The 19,166-nt window shown below is 44.0% G+C and overlaps 1 protein-coding gene across 4 annotated transcripts in view; it reads left to right on the top strand.

Annotated features, from left to right (window-relative positions):
* The window catches only part of OCA2 (OCA2 melanosomal transmembrane protein), a 335,403-nt gene that overhangs the window by 257,953 nt on the left and 58,284 nt on the right, over window positions 1-19,166 (top strand). The window lies entirely within an intron of this gene.

Here is a 19,166-nt window from a genome sequence, read left to right as displayed (position 1 = left end):
GTCGGATTGGCAGGCGAGTGTGCAAGCATAGAGGTCTGGCAGGAGTCTCTGATGGAGAGGCGGGTGGTGAATGTTCAGGGAGAGAAGGCGCCTGAGCACAGTGGGCTGGAGATGGCCTCGGGGGTGGGCACTGGACGTCAGCCTGGGTGCTATCTATGGGGAGAAAGAGGAGAAGGATGCAGACACGCTACTGGGGCTCTTGGCTGCAGGTGACAGACACCGTAATCAAATTTGCTTGGGTGGAAAGGGACATGGACCAGAGGGTTCAGCAGCCTGGATAGGGAGTGTCTAGCTGGGCCTCGGAGGCAACAGGAGCCAGGCTGTGCTCTCTCCACCTCTCATCTCTGCCTCTCCCCGCCTGGGAATTCCTTCCTGTGTTAGAGAACGGCCGCAGGCAGCTCCGGAGACAGACCCAGACACGCTCCCTCGGGAAGGGCTCTGGCTGGTCTGAGCTGGGTGCCCACTCTTGGCTGGCAGAACGGGCCTTGACTGTCGCAGTGTGAATCAAGCCCAGTGCCTAGGCCAGTCACCATGGCAACACGTCCAATGTGTGGCACAGGAATGCCTCCCAGGAGGAGAGGGCCGAAAACAATCAGGTCACGTGTGTGGCAGGTCCGCAGAGGGTGGGGAAGTCTGTGCCTGCTCAGCGCGTTCGACGGCTTTGCTCTGTGTTCCCTGGAAATTTCGGAAATGCAGCTGCTTTGCTGGAGCTCTGTTACTGAGCTTTATTCCGGGGGTGAGCCTGGACTCACTGGACTCAGACCCATTCTTTTTTTTTTTTTTTTTCTCGCTGCAACCTCGGACTCCCTGGTTCAAGCGATTCTCCTGCCTCAGCCTCCAGAGTAGGTGGGATTACAGGCACGCGCCACCACACCCAGCTAATTTTTATATTTTTAGTAGAGATGAGGTTTCACCAGGTTGACCAGGATGGTCTCAATCCCCTGACCTAGTGATCTGCCTGCCTCAGCCTCCCAAAGTGCTGGGATTACAGGCGTGAGCTCAGACCCATTTTATTGCATTTTTATATCTATACTTATAAGTAAAATTGGCTACAGCTTTTATTTTTGTATTATATTTGAGTTTGAAGGTTCTGTAGCTCCATCAAATGAATTGGGGAACTTTCTGTATGTATGTAACTTGGAAGAGGGAAATTATAGCCCCATTTGAATCTGACATCTTCTTAACTGGGAGATTGTTAACCAGTCTTCCAGTCTCCTCACTGGCTACTGAATTTGTCAGGCTTCCTGTTTTCTGCATGGATCAATTTTAGTAATTTATATTTTGCTATGAAATGACTTGAAGCTTTTCACTTGTCCTTGTATCTGTGATCAAATCTCCCCTCTCAGTTGATACACACACAGTCACACGCACATGCACACACATTCTTTTTCCCTTAGTGAAACTTCCCAGAAGTTGATATTTGTATTAGAAATTTCAGAAAAGAGACTTTTGGCCTTTTATTCTTTATGTAATTTCTTATTGACTTTTTAACTATATCACTTTCAGTTTTTTATTCCAATTCATAATTCTTATCTTTAAATAATATTTGTACTCCTTTTCCATCTTATTGTTTTAAGTATTTAATTTATTTATTTTCAGCTTTTTAAAAGTGAACATTTGGAATCTCATCCATTTTGATTTGGAATGCATGCTTATGTATGATGAGACATGGATGCAGCTCACCTATAAAACATGGGTCTCCGGCTCTCCCAGAGCTCTTCATTACTACGTTTGACTTCATCTCACTGACTTCACAAACCACCTTTATGATGAAAAAATCCCCGTGGGGTTTTGAGTATGTTGGTGGGCCATCTGTTGTGTTTTATGGGGTCAGTGACATACCATGATGTTTAAATTATTTGGACTTTATAAGCTTACTCTGTAGTAAGGCAAGTACTTTACCTTATCAGTGTTTTTCTGACTGTTCTTATTTATTTTTTATATGAATTACAGAATCATATCATTTGAATTAATTAAAAACCCAACTATTATTTTGATTGGGATTGTAATAAACCTTAAAATAACCTCAAGAGAATGAACATCTTTATAATATCTTTGCTTTATAGTATTCTTTGCTTATGAGAGAAAAATGCATTTGCCAGCTGAAGTACTGTGTGATAGTCCTAGAGGGTATCAACTATTTTCAGTAAGACAGTCTTATATATTAAAATAGCTGCACTTGGATTCCATAATCTACTTTTTCCAGGCACTGTCTATTTTCTGCACCAGCCAAAGTGGAGAGTCAGGTAAGGATGTGACAGGCAAGTTCTTCAGTGCCTCCTCTCTGTAGGTTAGGGATGCTGAGGGAAGATGCTGATTGAGGTTGACTTCCCGATTTCAGTAGGGATGCTAGGGATCCCAGTACAGGCACAAACGCCATGTTGGCAACAGCCACAGCTCACACCTCCCACCCTGCTCCTGGAAACCCCATGTTGCTGTTGTGGATGCTGAAGCCAGCCCCCTTGATAGTGTCTCTGTGGCCCTTGTTACTGCGTATCTAGTGCTACAAGTTCTAGGCAGGTGAAGAGTTGAATGAACGAAGCCTAGACCATGTGCTGTGCTTTAGGTGAAAGGGAGTCTAGAAAGTAAGTGTCTTATGCTTCAAATTCTAGGTGAGGTGTGGTTGACTCCTACCAGGTCCTTAGGTGTATGCTCTGTGTCCTTGCATTTCTGAAAGTATCCTTCATTTGTTCTGATCACTCTATCTATCTATCATCTATCTGTCTGTCTGTCTGTCTGTCTATCTGTCTATCTATCATCTATCTTCTATCTCTTATTTCTATCAATCATCTCTCATCTAGCTGTCTGTCACCTATCTATATCTACTCATTTAGCATCTATCCATCAGCTATCATCTATCTGTCATCTACTCAAGCCACTTCTGCCCTTGTAGGTCGATTTTATTCTTTCTTCACTTCAAGTCAGTGGAAGCTGTCTGTTCACATCCGAATCCTGGTTTTTCCTTGGCTACTGCCTCCCCAAGTGTGAGCTGCTGTTTCTCTGGGGCTGCTCCCAGCTTCGTGTCCTGTTAGAAGTCACATCAGCAGGATGTCTTCAGGACAGTGCTCAGCTAGCAGCCAGGGTGGCCCTTCTCTGACTTCTCTGTCTCAGCGGCTCTTCTAGCATGCTTGGGAGGGCGGCAGAGCCCCAGCATTTGGCCTTTGCTGTGACTTCATGCCATGGAGAGCCAGGTCTTCTTCCTGAAGCGTGCAACCCCAGACTGACCCTCCAGGAGCTCCCAGCCCCTGTCATTTGCCACCAGTTTACCCCAAGCCACATCTTCCCAGACCTGGAATAGGAGTTTGTCCCAGATAAGTAATCACCTTGTTTTCTACAATCATAGTTGGTGGATATTTTTCATAATATGGATTTTTGGAGGTTGGGTCAGCTTGAAAGTGCTGTGATTTTTACTGCATTTGTCTCGGCCATGGGACTCTCTAGCTACATTCAACAGGACCTCAAGAACTTACAAAGAACAGCTGAGAGTTTGGGGCAAAAATTGAATTTCTCTGTTAATTTTTCCTCTGTCTCTTTCCAAAATGCTCTGCAAAACTCTGAACATAAAAGTGAGGAGTGCACAGATATGCATCCCTGTTCCCAGGGCAGCTGCTTTTCGATTGAGGACCCGTGAGGAGCCCCTGCCCTCAGAGGGGAGCCCCACAGTAGCTGGGGATGCCGCTCAGTCCCTAGCCCGCATCCTTTGGAGAGTTTGGATTACAGTGGAAATCTCCTTGGGAACACTGGTACTATAAGTCCCTGACAGGGACAGCTGGCCAAGAGCGAGCCCTTCCAAGGAGGGCGACTTCAGCACTGGGAGGAAGGCTGGGAATGGAGTGGGAGCTGGCATGTGTTGGGAGTTGGGAGTGGTAGGAATCAGGGCAGTCATGGCCCTGGCGCCAATGCAGGGTTGAAAATTATGTGCTCCAACCTCACTTCACCTGTACTCAAGTTAATTTTCTACTCTGCCATTCACAAGAACGATATGGAATGCCCAAGAAAAAATCAAGTCACAAGATGAAGCCGGAAAAATCTATTTATAATTATAGAATTTACCATAAAAGTAGTGCCTTGTGCTACAGATCATCTTATCCAGTGATCTTATTTCAAGTGTCTTCATTTCTATATATAAAGAGGTTATGAAAAACCTGTCAGTTTGTAAAAAGCAAAAACATGGATGGAAAATAATTTTCAGAAATTCGAATTTACATTTTTAAAGATAATTTACTTTCTTCTTGATTAAAACAACAACAGTATGATTATGCTTATTTTAAATACGTCTATATTCAGCTCTCACAATCTTTTAATATTGCATGAGTTTTCCACTAAGCCTAAAATAAAATATCCCCCTTTTCCAGAATGTAAATTATTTTGTTTCTGCCTTCTAGTAAGCTGGACATTTCAGGCAAACCCACAGCATCATAATGGTTTCTGTTGTATTTTTCTCAACCTAATGTTTTTTTTTTTCCTTAAACGACTCATGACAATTACAAGGAACAAATAAAATACCCAATAGTATGATGACTTGCACATTGGATTTGGCTGGTGTGCTAATTGCACTCCCCAGCTCCGTCAGCACTCTGTGGAAGGTGGTGTTGTCCTGAATCTGCTTTTCCTATATTAAACCCGGAATTACCTGAGCACCAGGCTCTTCCTTCCAGAACTCAACTTAATACTAAGCTTTGAGAGTTAATTTTATGGTGCTTGCCACTGGGCTTGTTTCCTTCATTTAAATCAGACGTTGGTTTCCCAGTCCTGGCTGTCAGCCCCTCTTGCTTTGTGTGACTCCTGCATGAGTCGATGCTTTCTGTTTCTTGGTTTGTGTAACTGTCAGATGTGCCGGCTTCCTGTCTTGTTATACGTTTCATATCCGTGGAGAATGAAGCTGAGCTTAATAGACTGATGAAAACATCGTGGGATCTCACTGTAAAGCGAACGTTTGCAAGAGGCTGCTTACTCTCTCACGCTGGTGGCTCTGTATGGATTGCTGAGCCCCACAGGGCAGGCTGCTCCGCTCAAGGGAAGGGCATCTTGCTGGGAGACCATGCAGAGGGCAGGAAGCTGCCCAGTGAGGATGGTGCTGAGTTCTCCTGTAAGATGTTAAGGGAAGAATCACAAAATGAGGGTTTTGTGCTTTCAAATAAGTTAGGGAAGTATTTATTATACAAGACTAAATACTTTCTTGGTGCAAAGGACCCAGTCCTGCACCCCAGTGTTTAATAGCTAGCGTGCCTCAGGCATCATGCAGTGGGGAGTCTCAATGCTGTAGGCCACAGGGGTTCATCTGGACAGCCTTGTCTGCCCACTGGCCTTGCCACCCCCATTTGCAAGGTAATATCTACAGAGTGTGGGCCAGCCTGAGTTTCTTTCCTGGGAATGTGGAGCCGGGCCGGAGGAGTCTGGATTCAGCCACAGAGGAGGCATGAACACAGGAGTCGGTGTGCTAAGAGTCACCACATGCTGAGAAAGGAGAGGTCAGCAGCGCAGGGAGCTGGGGAAGGAGCGGGAGTCAGTGTCCAGGCCTGGGTTCCGTCTACACAGAGCACCAGTTGCATCCCTGCCATGGCACAGTTGGCTGTGGGAGTGCAGTGGTTGAGGGCCATGCCTCTGCGCTTGAAGCATGAACCCTAGTCCTACTCTTCACTGCTGTGTGTGTGTGTGTGTGTGTGCGTGCGTGTGTGTGTGAATTTCCTTGACTTCTCTGTGCCTTGTAAAATGAGACTGTAATCGACTGCTGCCTCATCATGCTGTTACAGGCATGGAATGCAGTAACTTTCATTTAGGTAAAAGCACTCAGAAAACTGCCTGATGCAAGTCTGCACCTTCCCTAACAGGTGCCTAGGGAAGTTTCCACTGTCTCCCAAAACACTGTGCCAGGCAAAGGGCAGGCCATTGTTTACCATTTTGGTGGACTGTAGCCCAGGTTTTTATGGACCTATGTAAAAAAGCTCCTAATGGTGGCTCTTGGGTAGTCCGTGTATTTACTTGCTCAGTTCTGGCTGGCTTTCTCTGCAATCTTCTCAGCTCTCACATCCAGTTGACAGTCTGGAATTGAGAAGCTGAAAATCATTTTATTTCCTTAGATATGATCTAATTTAGAAGGAGTATCTATTACACAAATTCAGATAGTGCATTGTGAAGCTAAAGTAGAAATGGTTCCTCATTATCTCCCTGGTTCTTTTGGTCCTGGCCGGCTGCCTTCCGTGGGGACTGGGGCATAGCGGGCTGGGCACTGGCATGGGGCCAATCACTGCGGGAGCTGGACACTTCCAGGAGGAGCTGCGAGGAGCCTCAAAGGAGGAAATGGGAGCAAACTGATGTCAAAGGTGGGTTTGGGAGCACCAAATGTGGCCCCATGGAGGCCAGGGACATCACCCTAAAATGCCTGGTTGGCGGCTGTCCTGTGTGAACTCCTGAGGCTTCCTGGACTCTGCTCACGGTCAAGTTCACAGTAGCCTGTGACCCAGGCCATCACTCCACCTCCTCTCCTAGGGGGCAGCTTGGCCCGGGCACCCAGGCTGGCCGGGAACCCTCTCCCCCCCACTCCTAGCCTGGCTGCTTCCCTGCCTCCCTCAGTGCTCCTCAGTCCTGAAGACTTTCAGGGCCTCCTGCCTAAGGTTCCTTCTGTGTTTCAGGAGGGGCAAGCCTTTCTGCTGTCCCCGCTAAGTTGAAATGGCTTGTCTACAAGAGGGGAGCCCTTCAGGATGGAAACTGTGTCTACGTGTGCTTCCTGACGCATGGACTTGGTCACACAGCAGCACACAACAGGCGTCTGCTGGGCTTGGCAGCTCTGGTCTGGGGCAGGAGGGCAGGTGCACAGCGGGCTGCCCTCCTCCGTGTAGGCCACGTGGCTGGAAGAGGCCGGCCATCCTTGGAGAGTCAACTCACCAAGCAATCACTTCTCAATTAAGAGCATCACCCAGAGCCGTTTTTTAATTTTGTCTAATGTGATAATTTTGTCATGTAATGATAATGTAATGATTGCCGATTATTCAAGTCACAGATCAGACCTTAATTAAAACTGCTAAATTTCTAATTGGTTCCCAACAGGGCCACTCATGAGTGTAGAGAAAAAGCATTACCTTGGTGGATGGAGATTTTTGTGCCTATGCCCCCTGTGACTAGCAGGGTTTGTAGGTGAACTGACCAAGCAGCCCCAAGCTGAATTCACTGTTGACGTCCACGGAGGCTTGTCTTCAACAGAGGGATGGGGAGCAGCGCCCTTCTGCAGGCCTTACGTGTGTGCACACCTGAGTCGTGTGCGAGGCAGGCTTTAGAAAAAGTTCATTGCCTTTTAGGCGAGCGTGCTGTGTGCAGAGCAGAGCTAGCAGCTGGCCGGAGATGCGGCCTCAGACAGGCTGGTCCTTAGAACTGGTCTTTTGACAACCTAATTTTTTACATATATATTATATATATATATATATAGAGAGAGAGAGAGAGAGAAAGAGAGAGAGAGAGAAATTGTATTTATTCAAAAAAAATTAGGTTTTGCCGGTTTAATTTCGCATAAGTGCGTGCCACTCTGTTTTAATTATTTTCTCCCTTTATATCAGCAGATCTCCTTTTACTTCCTTAAACTTGATGCCCTTGATCATTATCTCTTATTTTGTGCCTCACGTTGTAGGCTGCTTTCTTTTTTCTTTCTTTCTTTCTTTCTTTCTTTCTTTCTTTCCTTCCTTCCTTCCTTCCTTCCTTCCTTCCTTCCTTCCTTCCCTCCCTCCCTCCTTTCTTTCTCTTTTTCCTTCCTTCCTTCTTTCCTTCCTTCCTTCCTTTTTTTTTTTTTTCCTTCCTTCCTTCCTTCCTTCCTTCCTTCCTTCCTTCCTTCCTTCCTTCCTTCCTTTTTTTTGAGACACAGTTTCATGGTTGTTGCCCAGGCAGGAGTGCAATGGCGCTATCTCAGCTCACTACAACCTCTGCCTCCCAGGTTCAAGCAATTCTCCTGCCTCAGCCTCCCAAGTAGCTGGGATTACAGGCACCTGCCACCATGCCCAGCTAATTTTTGTATTTTTAGTAGAGATGGAGTTTCGCCATGTTAGCCAGGCTGGTCTCAAATTCCTGATCTCAGGTGATCCACCGGCCTTAGCCTCCCAAAGTGTTGGGATTACAGGCATGAGCCACTGCGCCTGGCCAAAGGCTGCATACTTTATAGCACTTTAAAGTTGAAAAATATTTTAAGATTTTATGATGCGTTTCAATAGTAGAACAGCTAGGTTCCCCCTGAGCTTGCAAAGTTTGAGAAGTATGTGTAGATTGCTATTTGTAGTCCTAAGCTACTGATGAGCTTCATATCTAATTCACATTCTTATATGCTTTAAGCTCCTTAGTATTGCAGTGTAAATCATTTTGTTGCTTCAAAATGCTCTTTAAATGAGCGTTTTGATTAGAAAATAAGTCAACATTGCATTTTATTTTTATTGTTGCAGCTGCATGACTAATTCATTGAAAGTTTCAAAGACAATTAGCAGCACTGTGAGCTAATATGGAATTTAGAGTTTTTTGGGGGGAGGGAAAGAGTGTTAATTTTGCTAATTGAATAAGGTGTTTCTCAGTACCATTTATCAGTCATTTAGATTGTATCTAGAAGATACTAAAATAACTAATTGAAAATGTAAAAAAACTCATTTAAAATGTTTTTGATTTCTTTTGCTTTATGATTAGGTTTCCCCGTGTCAGCTGGTTGTTTTAGCATGAGGTAAACATGGCATTAAATCAAATTTTATCTAAGCAGATTTATTATTTTGGGAAAATCTTATTTATTATTTGGAAAAAATTAAATAACTGCAGTTATAACAGCAAATAACATAATCACTATAATTGGCATATGACTTATTTATGCAAATCCATGACCTATCTTTCTTCCTCTCTCCATTCTTCCTTCCCTCTTTCTTCTTCATTAGCATATAAGTAAAACAATGCTTGAGGACTTAGATGAGCAGAGGTCAAGAACTCTAATAAAACTCTAATAATTAGCACAGTGTAGCCTTAGTGCAAAGACAGAAAAACCAATGGGAAAGAATGGAGAGCCCAGAAACAGACTCAAACGTGTAAGGCTCTCTGATTTATGACAAAGGTAACACTACAATTCAGTATGAACGAATTTTATTTTGAATATACGGTGCCATGCCAATTGGCACCCATGTGAAAGAAAATGTACCTTTATCCTTACCTCATTCCATACACACAGATCATTTCTATATGGACTGTAGATCTAAATGTGAAAAGCAAAATGTAATAAGATATTAGTGAACTCACAATAAAACAACATTTGATAAACAGGACCCCAAAAGCACTAACAGTAAAGGATAAAACAAGATCAGACTGTATTTAAGACCTTTTGGTCATCAAAAGTTACCATTAAGGGCCTGAAAAAACAATTTACCAAGTGGGAGAAGATTTTTACAGTATGTATTCCAGTAAAGGATTCATAGTGACACCATGGAAAGAGCTCCTACAAATCAATTAGGAAAAACCCCAGACCACCCTGTAGAAAAATGAGCAATTTCACTCCCATTTCACTAGAAGAGGATACCCAGTAGACAGTAATAATATGAAAAGATGCAGAACTTCCTTAGTTACAGGGAAATTCAAATTAAAACCACAGTGCCATTTTACACCATGCCCATCTGGATGATGAAATTGAAAAAGATGAAAAGAAGCAAATATTGGTAAGGACATGAAACAATGGAATATATACACTGCTAGTGGAAATGTAAATTACTTCCACCACCTGAAAGGTTCATTTGCATGAACCCTCAGTCTCTTAGGTGAGCCCCAACAGAAATGCCACTCTTTTTTCACTTAAGAATGTACTAGAGTGTTCATAGCAGCAGTAAAAATCAGATATACAGTATATAACAGCATGGAAGACTCTCAAGAACATAATATTGAGTGAAAGAAGCCAGACACAAAAAAGTACATATATGATTTTAATTACACGAAGTACGAATATAGGAACTAACTGATCTATGCTGTTAGAAAATAGGATAAATAGGCACTAAAAATATTTAGAAAATAGGCACTAAAAATATTTAGAAAATAGGCACTAAAGTGAGATTTGTCTGACATTTTTCTCATGATTTGACCAGGGTTGTGGATTTGGGGGAGAATGAGCGCAGAGCTAAAGTGTCATTTTCATCACACCCTGTGGAGAGTACATGCTCTCAGCATGACTTATCATGGGCTGAAGTAGTGTTTGTCAAGTGTCTTCACTGCAGAGTTCCTCTCCCCCCTTCTGTACTGTGCTGGTTAGAGTGAAGTTGCCACAAGCAAGCAACACTTAACGGGTAGGGAGCTTTGCTCCCCGCTTGAGGAGGAAGTATCTTTAGAAGATAGTTGGGAGTCTTGTACATACATGTGTTTATGCTTCTCCAATCATTTACTTATTCAGCCATTCATTTATATCAGTTTGGGCTCTCATATGTTTATTTTATGCTTTGAGTTATAATCCAGCATTGCTTTATTTCTTACTCAACTTCTTCCCAGTTGTGGCCATTGGGAGCACTTTCCATTGGTGCCTGTGTCCCATTGATGTGCCCCTAACATCGTGCTTGTTTTTCTTTCCTTGAGCCCTTCCTTATTTTAGAGCACTGCAATATGCTCCATGCTCGTCTTATATACTTACTGCTCCAATCCTAGAATACACCGTTTCTCCAAGAAGCCTTGTTCTCTTTTATTGGAGACTGGTATTATAAGCCAAGATCTGGGATCTAGGTGTGCTCATTGACACTGGAATGTCATTCATTCTATATGCTCTCAGCTGATTGATAGAGCACAGAAATATATGTGTGTATACTAGTTTGTACACACACACACACATTTATATACATTGGTCTATGAATAGTTCTAATAAAACCATCTATTGCTATGGATAATTCTAGCCCCCACCCCTTGCACATGTGTAATCTCCTTCTCCAACAGGGAGAAACTTAATTCCCATCATCCACCATCTGTTTACTTTATCATTCACTTCCAGTACTCTGTATATCAGTTTCAGAATTCTTAATTGGCACTCTCGTGGGAAATGCCTTCAGTGTCCACAGTACAGTGAGCTTGTACAGTTACTTCTCCCTTGGAGATGGATGAGGCAGTGGGGGACCTTGACTACTGTAACCCTGCTCTGAAGTTGTCCCCTGCCTCCTGTGACACGTTATGTGACTGCTCCCTTCTCCTAGACATTGTTATTTGACATCTGTATCTGTATGATATTTTCTGCTTACTGTGCAGGCCGTTGCCTTCTTTCTGCTTCTATTTCTGCTGCTTTGACTTGTTGAATGGTGACTGGCTGGTTCACAGAGGATTGAGCACCTTCTCTTGGGTGTATGTTCCTTAGTTGGTCCTCACAGCAGCCTTATAAAATAGGTATTATTAACCATTTTGAACAGCTGAGGAAACAGAATGATTCTCATTTTATTTTATAAAAATATTTCAGTAGTCTCCATCAGGAATTTTACCCTACTTGTAAGCTAGTAAGTGGCACAGTGTCATGGATGCTGACAGGAGACACGAGCCTCAGGACTTTGTTCCCCAGGCCACAGTAGACAGCATGACCAGAAGCCTACCTGGGTCTGGCAACACCCGCACATGCAGTAATTTGTGTCAGGAGAGGAATTTGGCACTTAGGAAACACAAATCCATTTTACAGGACAAAAAGCATTCCTGCCTTTTGCTTCAGAGGGACATATCTCTGTATTTCAAGGCTGATGGGCTGTGCATGCATCTTTGAAAAGATAGTCTGGAGCAAAGACAGTCAGTTCTTCTGCTTAGAAGATGTTCAGAAATGCAAGAGCTCAGTAGAGTGTTTTCTCCCAACAGCCTCCTCCATGGTCTCTCAGAGACTTTCCATCCAGTTTTGCCCAGCTGCATCCTCACACCTGATTCACCTTCCTGGAGCACCAGGCAGGTGCTCCTGCTTCAACATCTGCTTACTCCCATGTTCCGTTACTCCCATGTTCAGAAGCCTCTCAAGACTCCAGGATTTGTTAATTTCTATGGCATGACGACTCTTTCGTGGCATTCATCACATTTTGCCTTCTTTTATGTCTTCTGTTTCCTATACTATTAGACTGTAAAATTCTTGGGGGTAGACAGAATATTTAATTAAATTAATTAATTTATTTATTTATTTTTGGAGATGGAGTCTCACTCTGTGACCCAGGCTGGAGTGCAGTGGCGTGATCCCGGCTCACTGCAACCTCCACCTTCTGGGTTCAAGCGATTCTCCTGCCTCAGCCTCCCAAGTAACTGGGATTACAGGCATGTGCCACCATGCCCAGCTAATTTTGTATACTTAATAGAGACGGGGTTTCACCATGTTAGCCAGGCTGATCTCAAACTCCTGACCTCAGGTGATCCGCCCACCTCAGTCTCCCAAAGTGCTGGGATTAGAGGTGTGAGCCACTGTGCCAGCCAGAGATGATATTTTAAAAAGTATTCTAGTACCTGATAATGTTTAGTGTAATAGCTGTAGGTTTTTCAATAAATGTTAAATTGAATGGATGTTTTCAGTCTTCCTGAAGAAAATGAGAAGTACATTTCTTAGGGCTTAAAATTTTGACTTCTGAATCACCTTTCCTAAAGTATCATTTTATTAGAAGTTAGATTACTAGAAATGATCAAAGTCAACTGTCAATTACACATAAACATGCACAGACACCTACATCTCACTTAAGTATGCAAAAGTATGGGCCCTTCTTATAAGGATCTCCAAAGTTTATATACAGACCCTTCTGTTTAGGACCAGCAGGTTCATATGCCCCCTGTGCAGTAACAGATCCACTCCACTGAGACAGCAGGTTTTGCAGCAGAGAAACAGTTTAATGATCACAGGGTGCTGAATGAGGAGATGGGAGGAGACCCGCAAATCCATCTCCTGGGGTTCTGGGCCAGAGTTTCTAAGAGGATCATGGAGGGTGAGGGGCTGGAAAATTGGAGTGGTCGATTGGTTGGGGTAAGGAGGATGAAATCATCAGGATGTGGAAACTTCATTTCCTGGTGAGTGAGTTCCTATGGGACCCTTCAGACCAGCTGAGCCAGTAGTTTCATCAGTATGCAGGACCTGAAGGAACATCTTAAAGGGAAAATTTAACATTTCATAATGTTCAGGTGGTTTTTTATAGAGCAGTTAAGGGAAACTGTAATCTTGTAACAGGGTCTGCCGGATTCTGGGGCAACAGGCAGCAGACAGCTCTGAGGAAGCAGGTCAGAGAGCAGCCGACCTAGTGATCAATGCTGAGTGTGCTGCAAGCTGGGTTTATTGTTGCTTTTCCCCCTCCCTTCTTCCCTGATTAATTTAATAAAGCTTATAGGAATGGTTTAACTTCCTTCATGAGGCCTCCATTCTAGACTAGGAGACTAGTCATCTACATAAATAAAGAAGGCGAAAAATACAGACAGAATAGCATGGGTTCCAGGTAAATAGGAGAGTAAGGATGCCAGGAGCGCAGAGCCTACAGGGACGGCCATGGCCTGGGTTGCTGGCCTTGGGTTTGTGATTGGGTCAAGTAAGTGGTGAGAACAGAGAAAGGCTTTCCTAGGAAGCGCCTGACCTGAGCGGAGACATAGGGGAAGGGAGGCCTGAACTCTGCTGGGTGTGATCAGCCCATCTTATCAGTCACTGCAGTGGGTAGCTCTGGAGGGCAGCGAGTGGTGATGGGGTGCCATTGCCTTTGGTGTCACTTAGAGGTTGTCACCAGAAGTCTTTGAGCAGAGAAGCCTCCTGCTCCTATAGGCCACCTCCAAGCAGGAAACAGAGGGTGGCTCCAGTGGGAAATTTCTGATTACAGGGAATATTTATAAGGATGTGGGCAAGGGAAAATTCAGTAGCTGTAGGGCATCATCATCCTGGGCATGAAGGGATATGAGAGGGAAGAGTTATGGGAACCGGGAGAAAGGGGCAAGAGAAAGCCCTGTGGACAGTAGAGCCATGGGGCGCCTTCCCTGTGAAGTCACACAGCGTTTATTGTTTCCCAGTGGCTGGGAGGAGGCTCTTCACCATCGGGGAGCTGGGGTGTGAGAAATCCACCCATACTTAGGAATGGGACATGGTGTCTGGTCTTTCTTGAACAAATGAACTAAGGCCCCTGGTGGCAACATCATATCTGAAAAGCAGGTATCTGAAAATACAATTTATAATTGTAGCAATGTAACATTTTACGTGGGTAAGAGTGGATGGCTCAGGGCTGCTGGAGAAGGACGTAAGACGTAGCCTTACACTTCCTGATGATTCTGCATGAACATTCTGAGCTTCTGTGTTGATTCATGTTTTTAAAAAGATTTTTTTCTTTCTTCCTCTGTCCCTCCCTCTCCTCTTTCTTCTAATGTAAGTTCCCTTTCAGAGATAATTAGCATTGGTAGTTTATAATGAATATAATTCTTTTCTTTTTCTTTCTTTCTTTTTTTTTTTTTTTTGAGATGGAGTTTTGCTCTCGTTGCCCAGGCTGGAGTGCAATGGCGAAATCTTGGCTCCCTGCAACCTTCGCCTCCCGGGTTCAAGTGATTCCCCTGCCTTAGCCTCCCGAGTAGCTGGGATTACAGGCACCCACCACCACGCCTGGCTAATTTTTTTGTATTTTTAATAGAGACGGGGTTTTTCCATGTTGGTCAGGCTGGTCTCGAACTCCTGACCTCAGGTGATCCGCCTGCCTCAGCCTCCCACAGTGCTGGGATTATAGGCGTGAGCCACCCGCCCAACCTGAATACAATTATTTTCTTTGTAAAACATAAACATGGGGCCACTGTGTGTGCTATTCTGCGCCTTGTTTTGGTTTTGTTGTCTTAGACTAACAATAAAGCCTGAAGGCAGTGCATGTCAGCATTCACCTGACTCCCCTACTCGCTCGTGGTCACATATGTTCCGTCCTATGAGGGGGTCATTGTTTATTTCACATGATCTGTTGGTGGGCATGTGTCGTCTAGACTCTTGCTAGCCTTGTATGTATGCCTTTGGGACTAGAAGTGGAATTGCTAGTGTAGGGGTTCTTGGCTATTTAATTGGCTAGATGTTGCCAAATTGCCGTTTCAATAAGTTGCAGTGATTCACCTTGCCCCAGGAGGTATGAATACGGACGCCTATTCTCTAAACCCTCACCAACATGGCATGCCATCTTTTCCTCATTGCCAGTTTGGTGGGTAAAAAATGGTACCTCATTGTATAGTTATTGGTTTAAACTACTTTTGGGGGGCTTATTTCTGACTGCCCAGCTCTGCTGCAGATGCACCGTCTGGGCACAGGCACCAAGAGGGCTTTCCCAGAGCCCCTTCCCTCTGCTCCTGACTGTGCGACAGGAACAGCGGGCTTGGCCCAGTCTCTTCTGCTGTGATGCACCACAGAGTGCATCTGGGCAGAGGCATTGCGGCGAATGGGAAGCTTCTCCCCGTTCATTTAGTTAAAATCATGTCCTCCAATAATTTCTTATCTTACTTTCTGTTATCTTACTGGACTGATGGGTGGCCTTTAGTTTTCCCTGCCCCTCCCGCAGCCCTCCAGGGAGCCCTGCTCTCCCTCGGCCCTGGGGTGCTGCTTTTGTGATGGCCACACCATCTCCTTATTTTCCTTGGGGTAAATTCATACACACACACACACACACACACACACACACACAGACACACACACACACATATATATGTTCCTAGCATAAAGAAGATATATCTATCTGTCTGTCTATCTATCTATCTATCTATCTATCTATCTATCTATCTATCTATCTATCTATCATCTATCTATTTATCTAGAGAGAGAGAGAGAGAGAGAGAGAGTCTCACCCTGTTGCCCAGGCTGGAGTGTAGTGGCACAATCTTGGCTCACTGCAACCTCTGCCTCCCAGGTTCAAGCAATTCTTGTGCCTCAGCCAGCCACCCGAATAGCTGAGATTACAGGTGGCCATCACCATGCCCAGCTAATTTTTATATTTTTAGTAGGGGTTTTGCCATGTTGGCCAGGCTGGTCTCGAGCTCCTGACCTCAAGTGATCTGCCTGCCTCGGCCTCCCAATGTGTTGGGATTTCAGGCGTGAGCCACGGTGCCCGGCCCATATTTTTATTTTAATATGAACACACCTATGCTTAGAATGATGATACAATAATCTTAAAGATCGACTGAACCAAACTTACCTTTTAAATACCTCATACTTTAGTAGTTTCTAGTTTTCCCTGACTATTCAGTAGATGATTGAAAGCTGTTTTGTAATTTTGTTACTGTTCTAAATATGTCAAGTGTTCTGTGCCAGTTTCCTCAGTCTTTTGTCAATAGGCATGATTGTATGTCTTAAATATATCGCCATTATCTTTTATTTACTGTTATACATTTTATGCCCTTCAGTCTTCCATCTTATTCAGTATTTTTCATGCTTCTTTATTATCACATTCTTCTCCTTCTACTTATAAAATTCTGTGTTCTTTCTTACTTTTTTAATTAAAAAAATAAACTGTGGATTGAAGAGAGGTTGGTTAATGGGTACCAATACATAGTTAAATAGAAGAAATCAGACCTCATTTCTCATCAATCAGGAGGGTGACTGTAGTTAACACTGATTGATTGTATGTTTCAAAGAATAATTGTATATTTCAGAGAATAATTTGAATATTCCTAGCATAAAGAAAAGATAGATATTTAAGGTGATGGGTATTCCAATTACCCTGTTTGATCTTTACACATTACATGAATATATCAAATTACCACATATACTCTGCAAATATGTACATCTATTATGTATCAATAAAATAGTATTTAAAAAAGAAAAAATGTAATTTTCTCCTGTCTTCATCTTTTCTCTGTAGATTTTATAAGATGCAGGACAGGGTGATTGGTTTCCTCTTGGCTCTAGTTTTAAGAGGTTTCTTTGATCAGTGCTTTCTGAAGATGCATTGGATTTGCTATTTCCAGCCTTTTGAGTGTGAAATATGTGTGAGAAGCCTCTTTCTTCTACATCATGAATTTCAGTGTCCCACTAGGCGCCACTGTAATTATGAACCGAGTGATCCGATGGATACTTCCTCCTAGTGGAAAAGCCTTGAATGGAGATGAAAGGTCCCTTTTAATGAGCTTTAATGTCTCATGGCTTTTATTCCTTTTTACTCTGCTTTGAAAGTAAAGGTTTGTTGGGACCTAGAAGACTATGAACATTTCCTCCCATTTCTATGTCACTTGAGCTGGCTAAGGCCACTCTTCCCTTGTAGGCTGTGAGTGTGTATCTGTGTGTGTGTGTGTGTATGTGTGAATGTGGATGCGTATGTGTGCCTGTGTATAGTGGGGGGTGCCGGTGAAGAAGTGGATGGAAGTGGGTGAGCCCCTCTTGGCTGGGCTCAGGAGGGTGGAGGGGAGAGAGGCCCTCTGGGCCAGGTGGAGGCCCTTCCCACTTGGCTGGGACCCCAGAGAGCCTGCACCCCATTTCTCATCCTGATGTGGAGTAACTGGGTGATGGTGGCCCAGAAGCTGTGGTGGACTCTGCCCTTTGCTGTCACACTCCTGGGGCAATTCCAGCCCCAGAGACCTGCAGCACCTGCCCCTTTCTCCTTGTTCCTCTGCCCAGAGAAGCACCGAGTTCTCAGCAGCGACCCCTCCTGACCCTTGACACCTGTGCTGCTCTCTTGCCCTCTATGTGAGTGGGGTAGGGGCACTGGTGCAGGAGCCTCCTGGGGAGGGGGCAGAAGGGAGTCTCTGGGGCATTCGTAGTGGGCATGTGGGGGAGTGGGGAGGAGGAGGAAAGAAGGCCTGTGATGGAGGAGGGGCATCCTAGGCATGAAGCAGCTGCTGGGCTGGCTGGGGTGAGGGCCATGGCACAGCCTTAGTATTTGACTTCTAGTAAATGAAACAATAGCAGCTCAAGTCCCAGTAAGAGACAGATCCTGTTAATGTGCATGGTATGCACCCAGGGAATCCTCCCATCACATGTTTCTCCCTTCAAGCAAAAGGGGGCTCTCTTTTGGTTCCTTTTGCAATTGGATATTACTGGGAACTTTAAAAAAGGAAAGCAAGCTAAGTGTTTTGTATTCTGGACTTGGAATGAATAATAACTAAAGTGACAGTCCCATGGGACAAAGTGGAATTTATCATTTCACAATGCAGCTTAACGTATAATTGGCTTTAATTAATCTTTTTTTAATGAAAGGTATTTTTTAAAAAAGTTTTGTCTCTCTTTATGTCAATATAAAAACCTATCATGAACTTTTCCCCTGGAGAAACTGCCACCCCTGTCATTGCCTGTGCATGAGACCGGTGAGGGAGGCCAGCACCTTCCCTGTGTCTGCACCTTCAGGGATGCCAGTCCCCTCCCTGTGCTCCTGACTTGCCCAGAGAAAATATTTTCTCTCAAAGATTTTTCTTTTGGAAACCACTTACAATCTTAGAATCAAATACTTAGGGATATTCTTCTTTATTTTGTTGTTAAAAGGAGTTTGGGTAGTTTTATGGGCAGAAGGTCGTGGTGGCTTTTGATAAATATAAGCCGTCCTGCAGGAAGCCGCTGACTGATGAGGGGTCTTCACTCCACCATTTATCCCATGGTTGCATTGTCAGCTTCATTATCGGTACAGAGTCAGCTAACAAACATACTCCACTTTTTTGTGGACGTTATTTATGGACTTATTTTATGGAATGCACAAATCCTACTTCAAGGTCATTTTTTAAAAAGTGGTTTGAAATAAAAATAAAGTGATTCTGTCCCTGTTTAATCACTGTTAAGCCCTTGAGCCACAAGGTTGGTGCAGGGGAGGGGCTCCTGTTTGCTGAGGCACAGGAGCCCTTCTTATGACGCTCTTCTTATGAAGTTGCCACCAACACTTAGATATTCAGTGACCTGGTCTTATTAGCTTCATTTTAGAGGTCAGGAAGCTGAGGCCCATATGGCTTATGTTGCTTGGCCATGTTGCCAAAGCCAGACCGAGGTAGAGGGGCAAACACACATGGACACTGCCAACCCCAGACAAGCCACGGCCCTGTGTCCCTACAGAGAGGGCAAAAAGGTAAGCCTTTATCAGACTCCGAAACAGCAGTAAGCCATTTGCTTTTCTTGATTGACTTACAAATTGAAAAAAGAAATCAATAGACCTGCATTTTCTAAGCTTTAAAAGCTTGTAACTGTTTTTTCGTTTAATTTTTGTTTTATTTCAATAGCTTTTGGGAGTACAAATGATTTTGGGTACATGGATGAATTACATAGTGTTGGATTCTGAGAT

The sequence above is a fragment of the Symphalangus syndactylus genome, chromosome 5, assembly GCF_028878055.3.
Source record: "Symphalangus syndactylus isolate Jambi chromosome 5, NHGRI_mSymSyn1-v2.1_pri, whole genome shotgun sequence".
Lineage (NCBI taxonomy): Eukaryota > Metazoa > Chordata > Mammalia > Primates > Hylobatidae > Symphalangus > Symphalangus syndactylus.
Note: the sequence above shows the minus strand (reverse complement) of the source record. Positions and strands in the feature narration are given on the sequence as shown.